Source organism: Canis lupus, chromosome 29 (genome assembly GCF_011100685.1).
Source record: "Canis lupus familiaris isolate Mischka breed German Shepherd chromosome 29, alternate assembly UU_Cfam_GSD_1.0, whole genome shotgun sequence".
Taxonomy (NCBI): domain Eukaryota; kingdom Metazoa; phylum Chordata; class Mammalia; order Carnivora; family Canidae; genus Canis; species Canis lupus.
Window position 1 is genome coordinate 15,369,855 of NC_049250.1, and position 20,079 is coordinate 15,389,933.

A 20,079-nucleotide genomic window follows, 5' to 3' on the forward strand; every position below is an offset into this window, starting at 1 on the left:
GGCTTTCTTAACATTCCAAAGAACAATTTTACCAACTATGTAAGATCATTTCTGAAATTATTTTATAATGAATCTAGTTATGAATAAATATCTAGAGAATATGTGTGTAAACTGTTCCATTTGTATTTTCTTCATTTTCTACATATCTTCTAATTTACTGTCTTTAGATCCTATTCTCACCTTCTTATAATCACTGTTACTCATATTACAGAATATAGACACATTCTTTCACTTTTACATGGTATTCAAGTTAATATATAGCCCTCCCTTTTACTGTTCATTTACTCACTTATTCACTTAACAAATGTTTGCTGAAAGTTTTTTAAGTGCGTGGACATAGGAAGCTATTTAAAATGATGGATGGGAAGTGGGATTCAAGATGGCAACAAGAGAAGATTCTGAACTCACTTCCTCCCATGGACACATCAAATCTACAGTACATACTGATCATTTCCCTGTGAAAGTTGATTGAACTACTTCTCCACAACAAAGAATAAAAAGACTACATTGAGATGAGTAGGAGAGGTAGAGACAAAGTCTCACCAAAAATTCATGACACTGTCATACTGCCTTGCCCAGGTCATAAAGTGGAGGCAGTTGCAGTGACACTCTGTTCCCTGGCTAGGGCAATTGAGCACCAATAATCATAGCATTCTCTCAGTCCCTTACTAAAGTCAATGAGCATGGGCAGTTGCAACTCTTGTACTGTATCCTGACTGGGGCTGACAAACAGGAGCAGTCATGGCATTCTTCAGCCTCTCTCCTAGAGCAGGCATACACCCACAGTCAAGGTACTCTCCTGCAGCACTGATGTCCCCAGGCCAGATGGTCAAGACATTTTCCCACTTCCTTTTCTGAATCCGGTGAGTATGCCACACCCATACACTTTCCAGTTTCCCTACTAAAGCCAGCAGGTCCACATAAACCACACAGGAGATGCCATTATTTGCCTGGCCCTGGTGGACAAGGGGGCTGGAGTTCCTAAGCTCCAAGAGATGTTAACAATGAGAAAGATAGTCTTGGGGGACCACCACCCCCAGGGCACTGCACAGACAGCAGACTGGAACACACCCCCAGTCTTCCAGTGAAAAGGCCTATTTACCTAACCTGTACCTTCTGCCTAACAGGCAGGATTCAGTTTTCCCACACATCTAGAAGTTATGGAGGCACTCCTAGGGAATGTGAACAAAGTGACAGCATCCTGGCACACTTCCTTGGCCAATACCTCCCAGAAAGGAGCTTACCCACACATCTGGAGCCCCAATTATTACAGCTGTCACCCAGGGGTAGCCTCCAGATCTCCTGGTCAAGAGGCCAAGTTAGAGGGTTTACAATTGTGGCCCCAACGGACTGTATATATTTGCATATTTTAAAAGCTGCTGCCTAAGGGTCTGGCTTCTCATCAGCCTGAAACTAGGTGCTAAATGAGATACCTCCCCTTGGAACACTGACAGATCTTGGCATACCCTCAACAATAGGAACTTATCAAGAACAAACCAGGCTGTTGATTAAGTGGTAAAATATGACATCAAAAACATAAAATATGAGGGAGGTGAAAATGAAAGGTTTTGGAATGTGTTCAAATTTAAGTTGCTATCAACCTAAATAGACAGCTATACCATAGGGTGTTATATGTGAACTACACCACAAATCAAAAACTTACAGTAAATACACAAAAGAAAATGAGAAAGAAATCTAAATATGACACTGAAGAAACTCATCATACCACAAAGGAAGAAAGAAAAATAAGAAAGTAACAGAAAGGAATAAAAAAACAGCCAGAAAACAAATTTTTAAATGTCACTAAGTACATACCTCTCACTAACTACTTTAAATGTAAATGGACTAAATTCTCCAGTCAAAGGCTATGGCTGGATGCATAAAAAAAACAAGACACATCTATAAACTGCCTACAAGAGACTCACTTCAGAGTGAGTGAGATCCAAAGACACACAGGTTGAAAGTGAAAGGGTGGAAAAATATATTCCATGCAAAGGAAATGAAAACTTATGTAACTATACTTATATCAGACAAAATAAACTTTAAAACAAAGACTGTAATAAAAGACAAAGAATGGCATTACATAATGATGAAGGGGTCAATCTAGCAAAAAGATACAATATTTAAAAATACGTATGCACCCAACATAGGAGCATCAAAATATATAAAGCAAATATTAATAGACCTCAGTGAGGAAAGAAAAACCCACAAAAACCTGAGGATTAAATGACATGTTACTGCACCACCACCGGGTCATCAAAGAAATCGGAAGAGAAATTTAAAAATATTTAGAAACAAATGAAAGTAGAAATATGACATACCAAAATCTATGGGATACAGCAAAAGCAATTCTAAGAGGGCAGTTCATAGCAATACACACCCAACTCAAGAAATAAGAGAAATCTAAAATAAGTTATCTGAATTTACACCTAAATGAATTAGAAAAAGAAGAATAAATGAAGCCCAAAGTCATTAGAAGGACAGAAATGATAAAAATCATAATGGGAACAAAGAGACTAAAAAGACAATAGAAAAGATCAATGAAAATAAAAGCTTGTTCTTTGAAAAGATAAACTTAATTGACAAGCCTTTAGATAGACTCACCAAGAAAAAAAGACAAAACCTCAAGTAAATAGAATCAAAGTGAAAAGGGAGAAGTTACAACTGATATCACAGAAATACAAAGGATCATAAGCAAACAATTATATGCAAACAAACTGAACAATCTAGAACAAATGGATTGATTCCCAGAACATGCAATCTTCCAAGACTTAGTTAGGAAGAAATAAAAAATTAGATAGGCTCATTACTAGTAAGAAGATTGAATTAGTAATCAAAAGCCTCCCAACAAACAAAAATTCAGGATCAGACTAGTGAATTCTACCAAACATTCAAAGATTTAACACCTACCCTTTTCAAAATCTGCCAAAACATTGAAGAGGAAGGAACACTTCTAAACTCATTTTACAAGGCCAGCATCACTCTGATATGAAAACAAGACAAAAACATCACAAAAATTATAGGCCAGTGTCCCTAATGAACACAGATACAAAAATCCTTAGCAAAATATTAGCAAACTATATTTTAAATACATTAAAATGATTGTATGGCATGATCAAAAGGAACTTAATTCAGAGATGCAAGGATGGTTCAACATCTGCAAATCAATCGGCATAATACACCAGATTGACAAAAGGAAAGATTAAAATCATATGATCATTTCAACAGATGCAGAAAAAAACATTTGACAAAATTCAGCATCTATTTACGATTTTTTAAAACTGTCAATAAAGTGGGTACAGAGAGAATGTACCTCAACATAATAAAGTCCTTTTATGACAAACCCACAGCTAATATCATACTCAATGGTGAGTACTCAATCTTCCTCTAAGACCACGAACAAATCAACGATGCGCACTCCTAACACTTTTATTCAGCATAGTACTGGAAGTGACTTTATTGCCTCTTGTCCTGTAACAACCAGCATGTGGTCAAATGTTTTCAAAAGGAATAGAAAACTGGATTTTATCATCTAGTTTTGCTTCCCAATTTTATGTTTTACCATACACTTTGACAAAATAGCAAAAAAAAAAAAGCTCAAGAAACTCATTAGATTGATTAAAATTGGAAAACTGAATAATGTCAGTGTTTTGGGCATTTGGGTATACCAGAACCTTCATATGCCTGCTAACTTAAGCATAGATTGTTGCAGACATTCTGGAAACAACTTGGTGGTACTTAGTTAAATTAAATGTTCCCTATAATAAATAGTACTCTTTTCTGAATATAATTCTCAAAAATATTCTCATACAGTGGGGGGCATCTTCCATGATATTTATTACACTGTTGATTATGGTGGTGGGAGTCAATCATGGAGACTATCACTGGTGGACAGGTAAAACATAGTAGATGTCAATTATAAAGTATCCTTCAGCAATTAGAAACAAATAGCTGGATGTTTACACAGCTATGGGGGTAGGTCTTAGAAACAATAGGCCATAATGATAAAAAGAAAATAGAGTGATCTAACATAATGATATTTGTATAAACTTGAATGCGTGTCTTATAAAAACATGTGACAACAAAACAAAAAGATATCACCAAACACATTAATATGACTGCTTGTGATAGGAGGAAGAACAAGAATGGCAGTGAGAAATCGAGAAACGGGAATCTGAGGAGATAGATTGATAAAAAGATGGATGGATAGATGATAGGGAGATAGAGAGATGATATACAAGTGAATCAGCCAGTTGGTTGAGAGAAGCCGGTGCAAACTAATGACATGGTGTCATGAGCTAAGATGTATAATTAACAACTTTTTGAACTTGAAACCCAGAAATAAACTAAAATGGTCCAAGAAAGCTGGTAAGTTTCTAGGGCAATAATCTATTATTGATGTGGCACACTTCAGATTGAGAATAAATCAAAATCTGAGTTGTGGTGTTGCCCAACCTTCACTCTGCCTGTGACACTTACACTTGCCATGAACATCACGTCTGGCTCCTTGAGATGCCTGTCAGTTACCAGCCAACAGTGAGAGCCTAGAATGGGACCAGTGCACTGGCTCTGCATCCTTGGCAGAGGAGATATAAGCAGCTGCTATATCACAAGCTGGAGTGAGACAGCCACTAGCAGAGAGCGAAGACATCTGAAAGTATCATCCAATTGTCTAGTCGTCCAGCAGAGCCATAGCACACTGCAAACTGCGGTGTCTGACAGCCCAACCTAGTAAATGCACAAACTGAACAAATAATCATTCTGGAAAAGCTCAGCCTCCACAGCTTGGGCAAACCCAAGATTAGCCTTCACATGTATCAAAGCAGATTTCCCCACTCTCACTCCTTCTAGCCATTCACCCATATATACTCATAGTTGCAAGTCTCAAGATCACATAGAAATGACAACATTTTACAGCTTTTCAAATAATTCATCCCTCCAAAGAGTCCCTCTTAGAGAACTCATATCAGATGGACGATTATCAGCCCAGGCCTAAGTTATCCAGTATGGCAGCCACTACCTACATGTGGCCACTGAACACTTGAAATATGACCAATTCAGATTGAGATGTGGAGGCATAGTATGATAAAAGAATGTTAAACATTTCGTTAATAATTTTTACATTCATTAAATGTTAAAATGATATTTTGGAAATGGTTTAAATAAAATATGTTATTAAATTACTTTCACCTCTTTCTCTCTACTTTTATTTTTAAGTAGCTGGTAGTAAATTTTAAATGACATGTGTGGCTCACCTTCTATTTCTATTAGACGGTGTTGGTCTGGGGACTTAAATGTTGATTTACAGCTTATCTTTCAGTTTCGTATTGTGAAATTGAAGCCTAACTATTTTCCCACAAAGGTGTTAGATTCTCTCTTCCAGATGTTACTGTTCAATGGAAGACTCAAAATTGTGTTTGGTCCCCTATTGGTGGTGATTTCCACTAGAAGTTTCTGGCCTTTCTGTTTTTTTAATTCTATCTTTTACTCTAATTAGAGCATGAGGGAATCACAATAGAACAAGAGGTCCATGTAGGTTGGGGACAGCCTACAAATACCCCGATGATCATCTAAACTACATTAGATGTAGTAGTCTTTTGTGCCAAGATATCTTGTAGCATCCAGAAGGTCTCTTCCAGGCTTCTACTTGCAATCCTGGCATGAAATCTCACTGACAATCTAGGATGAAAAAGAATTGAAAACAATTCATACCCAAATATGTCACTTTCCACCATAAAGAAAAGTCAGGAAATGAAATTCATTCACCTCTTAGTCCCAAGAGTCAATGTGATAGGAATTCAAGATTTTTAAAAACAAGGTACTCCTTTGAAATTAGGGGACAGGGCATGTTTTACTTAGTAAAAATATGGCTTGTGGAATTGAAGTCCTGAAATGTCACAGACCTTTATTAACTTGGGAATAGGGCACATTTTCTAGTTTGATTATTATCATATAAATATATCAGTGCTCTTTTATTATTATTTTTATTATTACTTCCTTCATTTGAGCCTGATCCCTGGAGTCAACCCCCAGTTGTCAGGGGACTTGTTGTAAGTAATGGTCATTTGTGTTTCATAATTATCTTGAATCAACACAATTAGTTCCACATTCTGCTGTTTTCTTCCTAAGGCATCTGTAAACATTTTTTATACAATTCCAGCAAATAGCTTTTGGCAATAATTAAATTTTTCTAATTAAAAAAAAAAGTAAAGTGATCCAGGATAGCTATTTTAAATGTGCTTTACAGACCCCTCCTAGAGCATTAGAAAATATTCTTCAAGATGCCAAGAGATTTTCTCTTTCAATTATCAACCATGGTTCCATAATTTAGAAAGTCTTGGTCACAGTTTTAATGTGGTTAAATAACATAAAGCCTGAAGGACATTTAATTTTTTAAAAAGTACATAATTTAAAAAAATTTCCCTGGAATATTTTTATTCATTTCACGAAAAACTGTATTGACACTAGCTATGCATAAGACAATGGATGTGATGGTGTCAGATTTTTCATGTGTATCAGAATTACCTAGATAGTACCTTAGCAGCTCTGGTTCAGTGAATTAAAAGCAAATCTCAATAATGTGTACTTGTAACATCTACCCAAGATGATTCTGAAATAGGTGAGACTCAAACCCCTACCTTTTTTAAAAGATTATTTATTTATTTATTCATGAGAAACAAAGAGAGAGATAGGCAGAGGGAGAAGCAGACTCCTTGTGGGGAGCCTGATGTGGGACTTGATCCAGGGACTCCGTATCACACCCTAAGACAAAGGCAGACGCCCAATCACTGAGCCACCCAGGAGTCCCTCAAACCCCCACTTTTGAGAAGTACTGAGACAGAGCTTAAGATCCTGTTCCTTAACCTTGAGAGAGGTGTGAAGAATCAGAAGTGGTGATATGTCTTACATAATTTCAGTAAGACTTAAATGATCTAAACGTAGCGGTCCTCACTCACCTGCAGCTGGGAAAGCCTGTTTAAGAAGGTGGAAGGGCGGATGTCATTTTTAAAAAGTCTACTTTGGATTTCTAAGAAGGCTTTCTTCAAGAACTCCTAAAATCATATTTTCTAATAGGTTCTTCATAAACAGGCAAATCTACTAGTGATAAAATCTGCAGACAGGGACTAAGCATGGAAAATGCATTCTCTTCAGGCCACTTACTTACCCGAAAGCATTCAGAGCCATCTGGAGGGTGTGGCCAGCAAAACAGGGTCACTGAACACAGCCATTGTGCTGTGCTCTATCCTAAGCCCCAAGTCCCTTCACCGATGCCATATTCAGATATGCGTTTTGTTTTGTCTTGTTGTGCTGCTTCCCCCCAGGATAAGGTTTGGCAAATTTTAAAAAGTGTAATTACAGGCTGACAGGGAGGTTTTTCTGGTGTTCTGAGGCCTGAAAACATAAGTGGTGCTGCCTGCCCATAGTCTATAGACATAGGAAGGGAGAAAACCCAGTCTCCTCTCACAGTAGTGAGGGCAGAGGGCTGTAGCACTGAAGGGTCAGCCTTGTGACATTAAACCATGGATTGAAAGTCCTTCTAGATTTGTCACTCCTAGTCTTAACAGGATCCTAACCAGAGAGAGATGAAAATCAGAGCATATCAATAAAATACCGAACTATATCAATATCAATAACAGGGTATCACTGAGAATTGTACATCACTAAAGTATATCAACAAAACTTGAAAACAATGAAGAACAACACCAATCCCACCTCAGGAATTGAAATCGGTGGCCTCAGCCTATGAGGATGCATTTCCCACAGTGGATTTAGCATCCTGTTTTAAATTGTAGTATTATTTTCTTTAATTTCCCCCCAAATTAATTTCCGGTAATAAAAGGTAATTTTCCTATCCACATTTGGCAATTGTAAGAACATTTAGCCACTTTAAAGTCAGGTGTTGGCTCTGTAAGGAAAAGACACGAGGTAGTTAAAAATTTGAAGAATATGTCAATTGGTAAAATTAGATAAAAAGTTACGCTGTGTTCTGCCCTACATTTGGACTATCGCAAGTGAGGCAAACTTTTCTAGGCAAACTGCTGAGGACTGCCAATTTAACAAGCTGTTCCATGCTGCAAGGGACATATTTATGGACATACTTTCAACAAGACGTACCTAGTGCTACCAAGCTGTGCTGTACTAAAGAGCAGAAAGAATCAGAACGATAGATGAAAAAAAAATAAAGGATTTCACACATGGGTCCTATTAAAATCAGATCAAGTATTCTGAAATTTACAGGCAAAAATATTTAAAATAATGACAGGGTTGTTGCATGATCTCAGAAGAAAACACCCAGGAAATGTAAAAGATAAGATTGACACAGCATGTTTAGCTCAGGCTGTTGTACAACAAGGCTCTTGAAGAGAGAGAGGAAAAGCCAAACTACATTGTGAATCTTCTCATTTTTAATTAGTTGGGTCAACATGACTCTAGCGCTTTTCTCATGGATGTTTTTCAGTATAAAAATTACCGTTCACAGAATCTTTCAAAAAAGATTGATTTCACGTCCCTTTATATTTTGACAGTGCAAAAGTCACCTGAAATGACTACTAGTACTACGAGTACTAGCACTTATTTATTTTGAGAAGCCATTGGCTGTTTCCTATGATAGCACTCCCTATCCTTGGGAGTGTGTTTGGGATACTGATGAGTCAGACTGTTCTCTATTTAAAACTTGTTACCTATTTCTATTTCTGGAAGTAGAGATATCAAATCAACTTAGAGCTCATCTTCTTTGTTCTGGGGGGAAAAAAAATCATCGCTCTGGGAAAAGAGTATGAAAGAATTGTTGGCAGTAGTTTGACAAGAACCTGGAGTGTAGTTGCTTTGATGATTGGCGCTACCCCTCACACATGCAGTAACTTACAACCATCCACTTATTTGACTCTAGAACCTTATAGGAGAAAAATAAACAGGACCAAGAACATTTTATTTTGGTGATCAATGTCACTCTAACATTTTTGATGGTCGTGGGTGTCTGCACACATTCCCACAAAGGGTCAGGTAGTCAATATTCTAGGTTTTGCAGGCCACAGGGTGTTACCACAGGTCCCCAACTCTGCTGTGTGAAAGCAGCCATAGAAGCTGTGTAAACAAATGAGTTTACAAAAACAGTAGCAGGCTGAATGTGGCCCATGGGCTGTAGTTTCATGACCCCTGCACTATAGTAAATCCAACAGAGGCTGCCTGTAGGAGAAACAAAAGGACCCCTGAGGAGGAAAGGAGAATCCAAAACTGATGACCGAACTCTAGGATCAGGATTGCTGGGGAGGAGGACTGGCCTTGGATCCTGAAGCAGCCAAGGCTCAATTCCCTTTTGTTGGTCACTCCGGAACTACTGTGTCCTCAGGACAGGGCTGCGGGTGTGAGAATGGAGACTGCTGCTCACATAGGGCTTTAACCCTGGAAGCTGGGCCTCCTTGGGCAAGCTATCCTCTTCCCTGCCCTCATCCTCATGCTAAGAAACCACCAGTGACCCCATGACAGTCTTGACAGAGCAACCTGACAATAGGCATCGACACTGGCAGAGAAAGGGGCTCTTTTGTAATTTGATCAGATGTTCTAATTTCTTCCTTTATAAAGTGATGGATCTATGGAGACTAAGCTCTTTGGACTGAGCAACTTGCTAAAGGTCTATGTTTTTTCTTTTTTTTTTTAATTTTTTTTTTAATTTTCTTATTTATGATAGTCACAGAGAGAGAGAGAGAGAGGCAGAGACACAGGCAGAGGGAGAAGCAGGCTCCATGAACCGGGAGCCCGACGTGGGACTCGATCCCGGGTCTCCAGGATCGCGCCCTGGGCCAAAGGCAGGCGCCAAACCGCTGCGCCACCCAGGGATCCCTCTATTTTTTTCATTGAAGACCACAGGGGAAGAGGAAGTTAGATAAAATGCAGGTGATATCATTTGAATAACAAAATAAATGTGACCTCATCCTATACCCTAACCTGGTGAGGGGATTACACTGACTATCAATTAATGCTACTAACCAGGAGAGTGTCTCCTCTTTGGTCTCTGGACAAAGGTGTCAGGCTGGGGAGACCCGTGGGTTCAGATTCTCTCCTAAGACAAGGACTATGATGCAGTCAATCATTAAAAGTCTACTTAGGTGGAGGTGAGAATAACTCAATGGATTAAAAAATTTTAAAAAGGTAGGTCAAAAGAAAGTTGGTGTCCAGAGATCTAATCTGTATTCAGTTATAGAAACAAATTATTTCCACTAGCCATTCTAGATGAGACAAATCAGGATTTTATTTGATATTAAAAATAGTTTGAGCCCTTTGGTGCTTCATATTTATACACAATTTAGAGTCTTCACATTGCATATTCATGCACTGCTTTATTTTATCCTGAGAACAATGTGTGAGGCAGGTGGGAAAATTGCTCATATTACTCTTAGTGTTTTTTCAGACATAGTAATTATGACCCCCCCCCCCTTACAATGTCAATGATTTGCTTAGGGTTCCAGAAGAACAAGTACCTGTGGCTACACTGGTCTTCATCCCAGTCTGTTTATTTTAAATCCCATGTTCTCCCCACCCTACCCACCCCAGCATCTTTACTTGTGCAGCCTCTCAGCCACACCACATCTCTCCTGGTCAAAGGGGGCCCTAGAAGGTGTGCAACAGAGCAGCTCAGATACTCACTGCTCTTGTCTCTGCTGAGCTGAGCTTCCTGGTGTTGCAAACACCTGTTGATGACTTGTTCACTTCAGGCTGTTCTTATTCTTATTGGAATAAGGTAGAAAGAATCACAAAAGAGAAACCAGAGGTCACAGAGCACACAACCAGGGGAGGTGCAAATTCATGGGAACAGTACTAAACAGTGGTCCAGCACATGCTGTGAAACTGTGGGCATGTGAAATGTTCTCTGTCCTCAATTCCTTTTTCTGTAGGATAATGAAAGTACTTGCTTCAAAGATGTGTAGTGCAGGTTAACTGACTTACAATGTATAAGGTGGTTGAAATGATGCCTAATATACAAGAGTAAGAGACGCAGACATAGAATGGTCTCAAAGGAAAGAAGTCTTGAGCAAGAATCAGCAAAAGGAAGGAGTCTGGTCTGACTAGATGTGACCAAAAACAAGTTATTTTACCTCTTGGCTTCCTATTTTCTCCTCTATTAATAGGAGAAAACAATATCTATCTAAACTGTTGTAGAAAAGAGATGATAGTGCTTTGTAAAGTACTGGTCAAATTGTAGACTATCTTGGTAATTACCTTCTTTGCGAGGGACTTGTACCACACAGTGCAATTTTAGGACTATGAAACATAAAATGTCAGAAAGTGATTTATATAAAATGTAAATACAACCTGCTTACCCCTTCTTAAAATTCTTTCCATCACACTTAGAAAAAAAAAGAAAAGAAAAGAAAGAAATGTCATCATCTGCCCCATCTCTAGCTGTCAAAATCCTAAGCATGCAGAGTATTCCAATAATTGCCACCATTTATTGAGTCCTCGCTCTGTACTAGGCCCAGTGAGTTACATGGGATTACCTCATTTAATTCCCATGGAAATGTGCTAAGTAAAACAAACCTAGCTTTACAGATGAGGAATCTAAAATTTACAGAGGTTAAATAATCTGTCCCATGTCAACAGCCAGCAAATAGTGAAGCTGATTTAGCCCAGGTCCCTGTGGTACTAAGGACTACACCTTTAACCAACCACTCTACATATTCCTTCCATTAAAAGGAATCTCTCTCTACTCTGAGATGATACAGTACTTGCTCATATTCTTTTCGGAGGAATACAATTCTATCTTGAATTATAATCTTTTGAGTATATATCACAGCTAACTGATGGTTTACCAGCTTCCCAGAAAAAAAGGATAAGCTTTGTGCATCTGCAAACATATCCTAACTGCCAGGCAAGTGCCTGGGTATGGTGGGGTAGCAGCATGACAAAGGCCAAAGAGCAAATTCATAACTTGCTTGAGCTTTAGCTGCCTTATACCTGGGAATGAATCCCGACTTCACAGGATTGCTGTGAAGGTTGTCAAATGACAAAAGTAATACAATTTAATAACAAGTCTGATAACGTTTATTCAGGAAAGACAATGCACGGATTGGAGGAGCACGTTGCCATATAAGCAGCAGGGCGAGGGGAGGGATGCAGAGAGAGCTCTTCTTGAGGGATTTTGGGCAAGCACAAGACTCATAGAGCAGTTAGAAGCAGCAACATGGATACAAGCCATCATTGACTAGGCCAGGGATTTCTTTATAGGGCTCACAGGGCCTATTTTCTAGGGTAAGTCAAGCTATCTAGAGCTGAGGGGGAAGATGGTGATTGGTGGATGTCAGGTTTCCCTGACAGTGAAATGTTTCCCCTAAGTACAGGCCAACTTGGGTTTAGACTCATGACATGGGCCAGGCTATTGGGGTGGCCTCCATTTTATGTGTCCAGATGTACAAATGACCTTTGCCAGGGTCTACTAAGAGAACAAAGTTAAAACCGCTGTGTAAACAACAGAGTACTACCGATGTGGTCACAGTTCAAGTTGATTCACTCATATGGAGATCAGAGTGGTTAGTAGGATGGATTGCATCTTAAAAAGAGGTAGAGCCAACAGGGATATAAACGCAGCAAGGAGAATAACCCCGACTACCTGCCCAGTTTCCCTGGAAGGTAGACTTTTAAGGAAAGTAATTGACAAAGAAGTAATAGAGAATAAAGAGAAAAATGTGTAAAAGGGAGACAGAAAAGTTACATGTTCTCAGTACTTGAAACCCTAGTGGGGCAGCAGGTTGGCCATCTACCTGTAACTTCCCCGGGGCCCCAGCTGATCTGCATGTGCTGCTGGGTAACAGGGGAGCAAGTTTGGTGGTTCCCCTGAAGGCTCTTGAACCAGAGAGTGCTACACAAGTGTGAGGTGCCTGAGCTCCTATTTCACTGCAGAGCCACACATCTGGCATCCTCCTGCCAAAGCCCTGCCTGGGTCACCCCCTTCTAACCAGGCCAAGGTCACTCACCGGAGCTGGGGTTCACTAGCTGGGACTCATCGAGCTCTCCTGTGGCCTGTTGTAGCTCCAAACAACTCCAGGTGACTTCTGTGAGACACTGACTATATTCATCAATTCTTAATAAAGTTTCCACCAGGTTTACCAAGGGAGCCTTAAATGGGGGAGAACAGCTTGTTTCCTTGACAGCAAAAATCGACAGCTTTTTTTTTTTTTAATCTTTTGTTGTCTGTCAAGAATTCCATAGAAATAATAGATGCCTAAAAACACAAGGAAACAGCATGCATTTTTTTTTTTTCCTTCCAACTTCAGGGTTTGCTTCCAAGGAGACTGACAAGAGGAAGGAGGAGGGTTTCTGAGATGCGAGCAGCGGGCCACAAAGCCCCTCCGCGCCAATGGGGAGCACGATCCGACTCAAAACTCGCCTTTCCCCAAGTCCAGAAAAGTCTCTGCAGCCCGAGGACCGGCAGGCTGCTGGGGAAGGGGAAGGGGATAGGGGATAGGGGATAGGGGATAGGGGATAGGGGATAGGGGATAGGGGAAGGGGAAGGGAAGGGGAATTTCCAAAGCAAGCAACACACCGCAAACAAAGGCCGCCGAGAGGCTCGACTCGGTTGCAGAGCGAAGCTGGGGGCCCCGGCAGGCAGCCCCGGACCCGGCCTGCTTTCGGCGGCCCGCGGGTCTCCAGGGCGGCGCCCCCGCCGCGGGGCCTTGGGTCCAGGGGCCTGCCCCGGGCCGGGCTTCGGCGCCGGGCGCGGGCTCTGCGGCGGCCGCGGGAGCTGCGGGGCCCTGCGCTCGCGGGCCCATCGATTATTAATGAGCCCTCGTTAAAGGACTTGCGGAGGGGCTCGGCTCGCCCGCCTACTCCGCGGAGGAGACAAAGGGCCCAGAGGTGGGGGGCGGGAGGGGGGCGCTGGGGAACTAGGCGAAAATGCAGCTTTCAAGTTCAAAAAGCTTATTTTGCATGAGAAAACACATGGGGACCCGAGGATTGGTGGCGGGCATCCCCTCCCCCGTCTTTAATATCTGCTCGGCAAAAGAAGTCGGGATTAAAACCACCGGCCTCTGGGACACCTTAAAAAAAAAAATCCCTTTCTTCTGCGTCCTTCTGTACAAGGGTAAAGAGCAGCTTTCTCTGTCCAAGTGGGGAGTGCTGAAGGGAGAGCAGCAGTGGGGCGCCCCGCCGCAGCCTCCGTCCTCTGCCCGTTCCCGAGTCCATGGCCCGAGGCGGTGGTTTGCATTTTTAGGACAACAGCCGGCTATCGGCAAGCAGGAGACCTCTCGTCAGGCTTCATTACTGCTCACAAAATGACACGAGCGAGCCTGTGGTCACAACCGCGCTTACGAAGCGCCGCGCGGCCCCTGCGCTCCCTGCATCCCCGGCCTCCCCGCCCTCCCCCTCGCCGCGGGCCGGCCCCAGCCTGAGCTCCGTTCCCGTGGGCAGGGCCTTCCCTTGGGACGCGTTGCTCCCGCGGGAAATCAGGCTGTGCCACCCTGCCTGCCCGTTGGCTTATACATTTCCAGAGAGGCAGAGAGGAGCCCTATGTGCCCACTGCACTTTGTAGTTGGGTCCACCCTTTCTTTCCCTCCTTCCCCTGTGATAGGCTTCCCGAGGCCCGGGCTCCACTGTCCACCCCCTGATCCAGGCAGGGCGCTCCCGCCAACACTGGGAGCTGGGCTGGGAACACAGGCCCCTCTCCTTACAACTCATTGAAACCTCTTTTAGTTACCTCCCTAGTTGCAATAGTCTTATGTGTCTGGCCTAAATCATAACCGCCCTCTTAAAAAGAAATCCCACAGCCGACAGCTGCGGATATCACCATTAAATCCTATCTATTAAGAGCTAATGCCACACAATGTATTTTTTCCAACAAGGGTCAATCTGTTTGCCTCAGCCGGAGAGGGGGTCATGATGGTCAGCTCAGCACTGACACACCAAGCGTTCCAAACCGATATGTCAGAATCAAGATATGCAGGTAAGAAGATGGCTGATTATGAGATTATTTGGGAGAAATTATTTCAGCAGGAAACATTTGTGTCATCAGCCAGGTAGACTGAACTTGACCTTGAATTTTTCTGAAGCCTCTGGGGTTCAAGTTATATGGAAAACTGGAGGTGAGCCCAACATCTGAATCTTTAAAGAGAGCCACCATCTTTAAAGAGATGTGATGGGGCAAACTAAAAGCAAATTGCCCATCACTGGCTAACAGTGAGGTGTGGAAAGGGAGGTCATTCTATAAACCAGTAGCTTCTTCTTACCTGTTCCATTAGTTAGGGTATGGGCTCAGCAGCTATTAACAATGAGACTCCCACCCCCCCCACCCCACCCCCACATATGGCTCACTCACTTTTCCTTTGCTTAGCAGTCCTGAGATGAGCTGGCCAAATTGACAGAGCAAGTCTACTCCACAAAATTATTTGAATCTAAGTTCCTTCTATCTCATTGACTTAGCAGTTCCTATGGCAATAGTTCTCAAGCTTTAATGCAGTGATTGGTGAAACTTTTCTGTAAAGGACCATATACTAAATATCTAAATATCTTAGTCTTTGCAGCCCACATATAGTGTCAATCAAATATTCTTTGTTTTTATTTGTTGTTGTGGCAACTCTTTAAAAATATGAAAACCATTCTTAACTCACCAGCTGTACAAAATCAGGCCACCCAGTGATTTTGGCCCATGGCCATAGTTTGTCAGTCCCTGCTCTAGGGCATCAGAATCACCTCCAGAGTTTCTGATTCATTAGGTCAGGGTGGGATCCAAGAATCTACATTTCTAACAAGTTCTTATGGGATATTCATGCTGATGTTTTGGAGGCCACTCACTGGAAACCAAAGCCCTATCGTGTTGTCTTCCCCTCTATAGACAAAGCTGAATCTTTTGCACATGCGTGTTCTACCACAAAAGAAAAGGAAAAAAGAGTCAAGATAAAGTCTCTTTAAGTATGTGACCAGGAAATTGTACATATCACTTTCACTCACATCCATCCCGTTGGCCCAGTCTTAGTCCTATGGCCATGATCATCTGCAAAGGAAGTTGGGAAATGTGGACTATAAATGGATGTTCATGAGTCCTGCTACAACTCAAGAGGTTTTATTATTAAGAAGAAGAGGGGGAGAGTTGGCTTTGCAGAACAGTTAGCAGAATCTGCCACAGTAGGAAGGGAGGGACCAGTGGAAGTTCTTTCATACTTTGTCAGGTTGGGGTTTATCGCAGCATCTCTCTGCTATGTTCATAGACCAGAGGGACCTTAAAGTATATAGCGGACAGCTACCACAAGGAGTCATTTAGGCTTCCATTTTCTAAATGTCTTTCTGTCCTAGGTGCCCCTCAGGATGCTAAAAATTCTTTAAAGTCCTTCAGGATTTTTAGTCTTAGTGAGTTTCTAGAAATTTGCCAACCATTTGTAGTAAATAATAATAATAATAACATCTATTTCATATTATACACCAAATCAGTATCAGATAGATTAAATGTAAATGAAAATAGTCATGAGATTATCCTATAAAATGTTTTTTAAAAATATTTTAGAGGGACGCCTGGGTGGCTCAGTGGTTCAGGTCTGCCTTCAGCTCAGGTGATCCTGGGGTCCTGGGATCAAGTCCCACATCAGGCTCCCCACAGGGAGTGAGCTTCTCCCTCTGCCTATGTCTCTGCCTCTCTCTGAGTGTCTTTCATGAATAAGTAAATAAAATCTTAAAAAAATATATTTTAGAATATGTATGTAATCCTGGAGCAGGAAAACACTCTTCATGTTGGTAATGAGAATACCAATTAGGTAAAGAATGTCTGATTGACTATAGTAAAATAAGTCATATTCCTAAATATTCCCTCTAAAAAAAAAGATCAACAGACATATGGGAGAAAAATGCTTGCAATAAGTGTAACAATAAAAAATGCTAATACTCTACCCAGGGGACATGGGAGGCAATTCTCAAAAGAGAAAAGTACACATAACTAAGGAACATAGGAATATACACTTATTTTCAATTATAAACAAATATATTCAAATAAAAATGTATCATTCTCTATCAAGTTGGTAATTTATTTTTTTTAATGATAATATACAAAGTGGTCAATGTTATAGGAAAAACGTCACACTAATTTTATGCTAATAGAGATACATTTACAGTTTGGTGATATTCATCAAAAGATTTAAACATGTATTATAATGGACAGATAGTTAGGATGGCCCCCATGACCCTGCTTCTGGGTGTTCATGCCCTTATGTCATACCCTCCCCTGCAGTGTCAGGGGACCCGTATCTTCTGTCCAGGCCATAGAATGAATGCGGGGGCGGGGGGGAAAAGATACACATGATTACATGATTATGTTACCTAAGATTTTAACACTTGTCTTGCTAGATTATGTTTCTTGTGTTGGTTTGAAGAAGCAAACTGTCATGTTGGGGTCTGCCTCTGTTAGGAGGCCACATGGCCGTGAACTTTCAGCTATCTCTAGGTGGTGAAAGCACCCTCTAGCCTATAGCAAACAATGGCTTTTGGTCCTACAGCAGCAAGGAAATGGATTCTTCCAACAACCTGACTGAGTTTGCAAGTAGATGCTTCCCAGTACACCCTCAGGTGAGACCATTGATGATTGATACCTTGATTGATGCCTTAAGGAGGGATCAGCTAAATTGCAACCAGACTCTTGACCCACAGCAATTGAAATCATAAAAGTGTGTGGTTTTAGGCTAAGTTTGAGATAATTTGTTATACAGCAATAGATACTAATATGTATATTGCTTCCAAGAATTTATCTAAAGAAACTTAGCCACAAGGATACTACTCATCACAAGATCTTATAGTTATGAAAAATTAGAAACAACCAATATATGCAAAAATAGAAAATTTGTCAAATTATGGAAAATCCTCACAAAGAAATATGATTCAGCTAACAAAAATTGCAATGAAAATAAATACATATTTTTAAAGAAAAACGTTTTAAATATAACTATAAATGAAAATGTAGTTTCTAAATCAGCTTGCATAATCAATTCCCACTTTAACTTTTTAAATGTTTATGCATATGTAGAATATAGTGCTTAAAGTTACATACCCAAGGGTTAATAATAGTTTTCCCTTAGAGGTAGGATTATAGATTTTTTATTATAAGACAGATATTTTAACAGTTTTCTATACTAAACATTTCATGTCTTTGCAAAACAACCAGAACCTAATCATGAATTTTCTTTTTTAAAAGATTTTATTTATTTATTCATGAGAGACACAGAGGGGGAGGGCAGGAGCAGAGACACAGGCAGAGGGAGAAGCAGGCTTCCTGCAAGGAGCCGGATGTGGGACTCGATCCCAGATCATGGGATCACTCCCTGAGCTGAAGTGCTCAACCAGTGAGCCACCCAGGCGTCCCCTAGGCATGAATTTTCAATGCAAAAGGAAGGAAAGAAAAGAATCCCAGCTTCATGAAAAAGAAAAGGTTAAAGCCCAGTGCAAATATTAGTTATTTTTATGGTTATTAAATATAAGATGTCAATATCACCAGAGGCTAATAAGCTGCTAAGAATGCTTACCATTTTTTTTTTTTGGAGTATTTACAATGATCCAGTCCCATGCTAAAAATTTGGAGTGCATTTGTTTATTTAATCATGGATAAAACGTTAGATTTATCCCCTGTGTTCACAGAGAAGGGCAACCCATACTCCTGGACGTTCTACTATTCATACCTCCACTTTACCCCTTGCTTGTAAGGCAGGTAACTTGTGAAGCACATCATGACCAAGAGCAAAGGGATCATTGGTCACCCAGGATCTGAGTCAACTCCCTTAAATATGGTCTCAGCACCAATCCCAAGTCAATCAACTCGTTTTGCCATTGCACAGCAGTTCTCCAAACCTTGCAGTTTGGGTTCCAAGGAGCCAGAGAGACGTTCTTTATTTGTTGTGGAGTCTACCACAAAAATAGAAGAGGCCCTTACCGCACACTTTCCCGTTGAATGATTGAAAACAACAGTTGCTCTTACAGATGCATGGAAAGAGCAAAGATATTTCAGTAGGCTTGAGGACAAGCTAAAAATTACCAGCTCCCCAGGATTACTCATTCTGCTAGAGAACAATTGAAGGTTAGCTCTTCCCAAAAATCTATCTCACTTTGTGAACTGAGGTTAATCTTGGTTTTGTCGACTTAGGTGAGCCATGTCATGTCTAGGACCTCAGTTGTTCCTTGGGTCACATGAATTTCTGTTAATTTCCCTAATTAGAGGCTCGTCAGGGTGATCTCTTGGTTGCTATCAAATTGATGGGATGTGATTCTGAAACAGAGCCCCTCATCCCGGTATTTCATTAGTCAAAACTTTTTTAAAAGAAGTCTCCAAGACATATCTACAACACTGACTCAGAGAGTAAAGCTTTCATAAAGATTAATGGCAACTTTGGGCTTACTGAAAACTCTTATTATACAGGATTTCCTCTTCATGAACTCTACATGCTTCTAGTGCTTTTAACTGACCTTCCAGGAGAATTCCGGAGTCCAGTGGCTTGAAGGCAAGATCTCTGGTCTTCCATGAGAGCAAGAGAACCAAGAACACCTGCTCCTTGATAGGTTGACCACAGAGAATCAGTGACTTCTTGAAGGTCACTTTTATTGCTTTAAGTCAGGCTCAAGATTTTCTGTCTGAGAAAGTACAGCAATGACATCTGTTCATTCTTCAACATAGACCAGCCCTTTACCCATGATTTTTCAATATTTAAACAAACAGCCAAAACAAAGCTGTGCATCAGTGTTAACCTTGTAAACTTAAAAGTCTGCACCTGTACAATTACTAATTAGCATGTTCAGTAACAAAGCTGGTAGGTAACGGGTGACATTCACACCTCTTAATTGGTGCGATTAGCGGTCCTTTTGTTGTCAACCATTAGCAGCTCTCCTCAAGTGTAAAATACCACAGGTAAAGGGACATTGGCAATGGGTGGAGTGGAGGGGGGTAAGTGAGAGTGAATAAAAGTTTGTAAAACAGATTAGGCTGATTTAGAGGGGGACAATATATGGTCACTACAAGAAACTGACTGAAACTGCCAAAGGAGTAGGAGCATCAGCAATTGTATCTCATTTCATTCTTTACTGCTGATGTAAAACCTGACTTTAAAAAAAAATCTACTCCCCCAT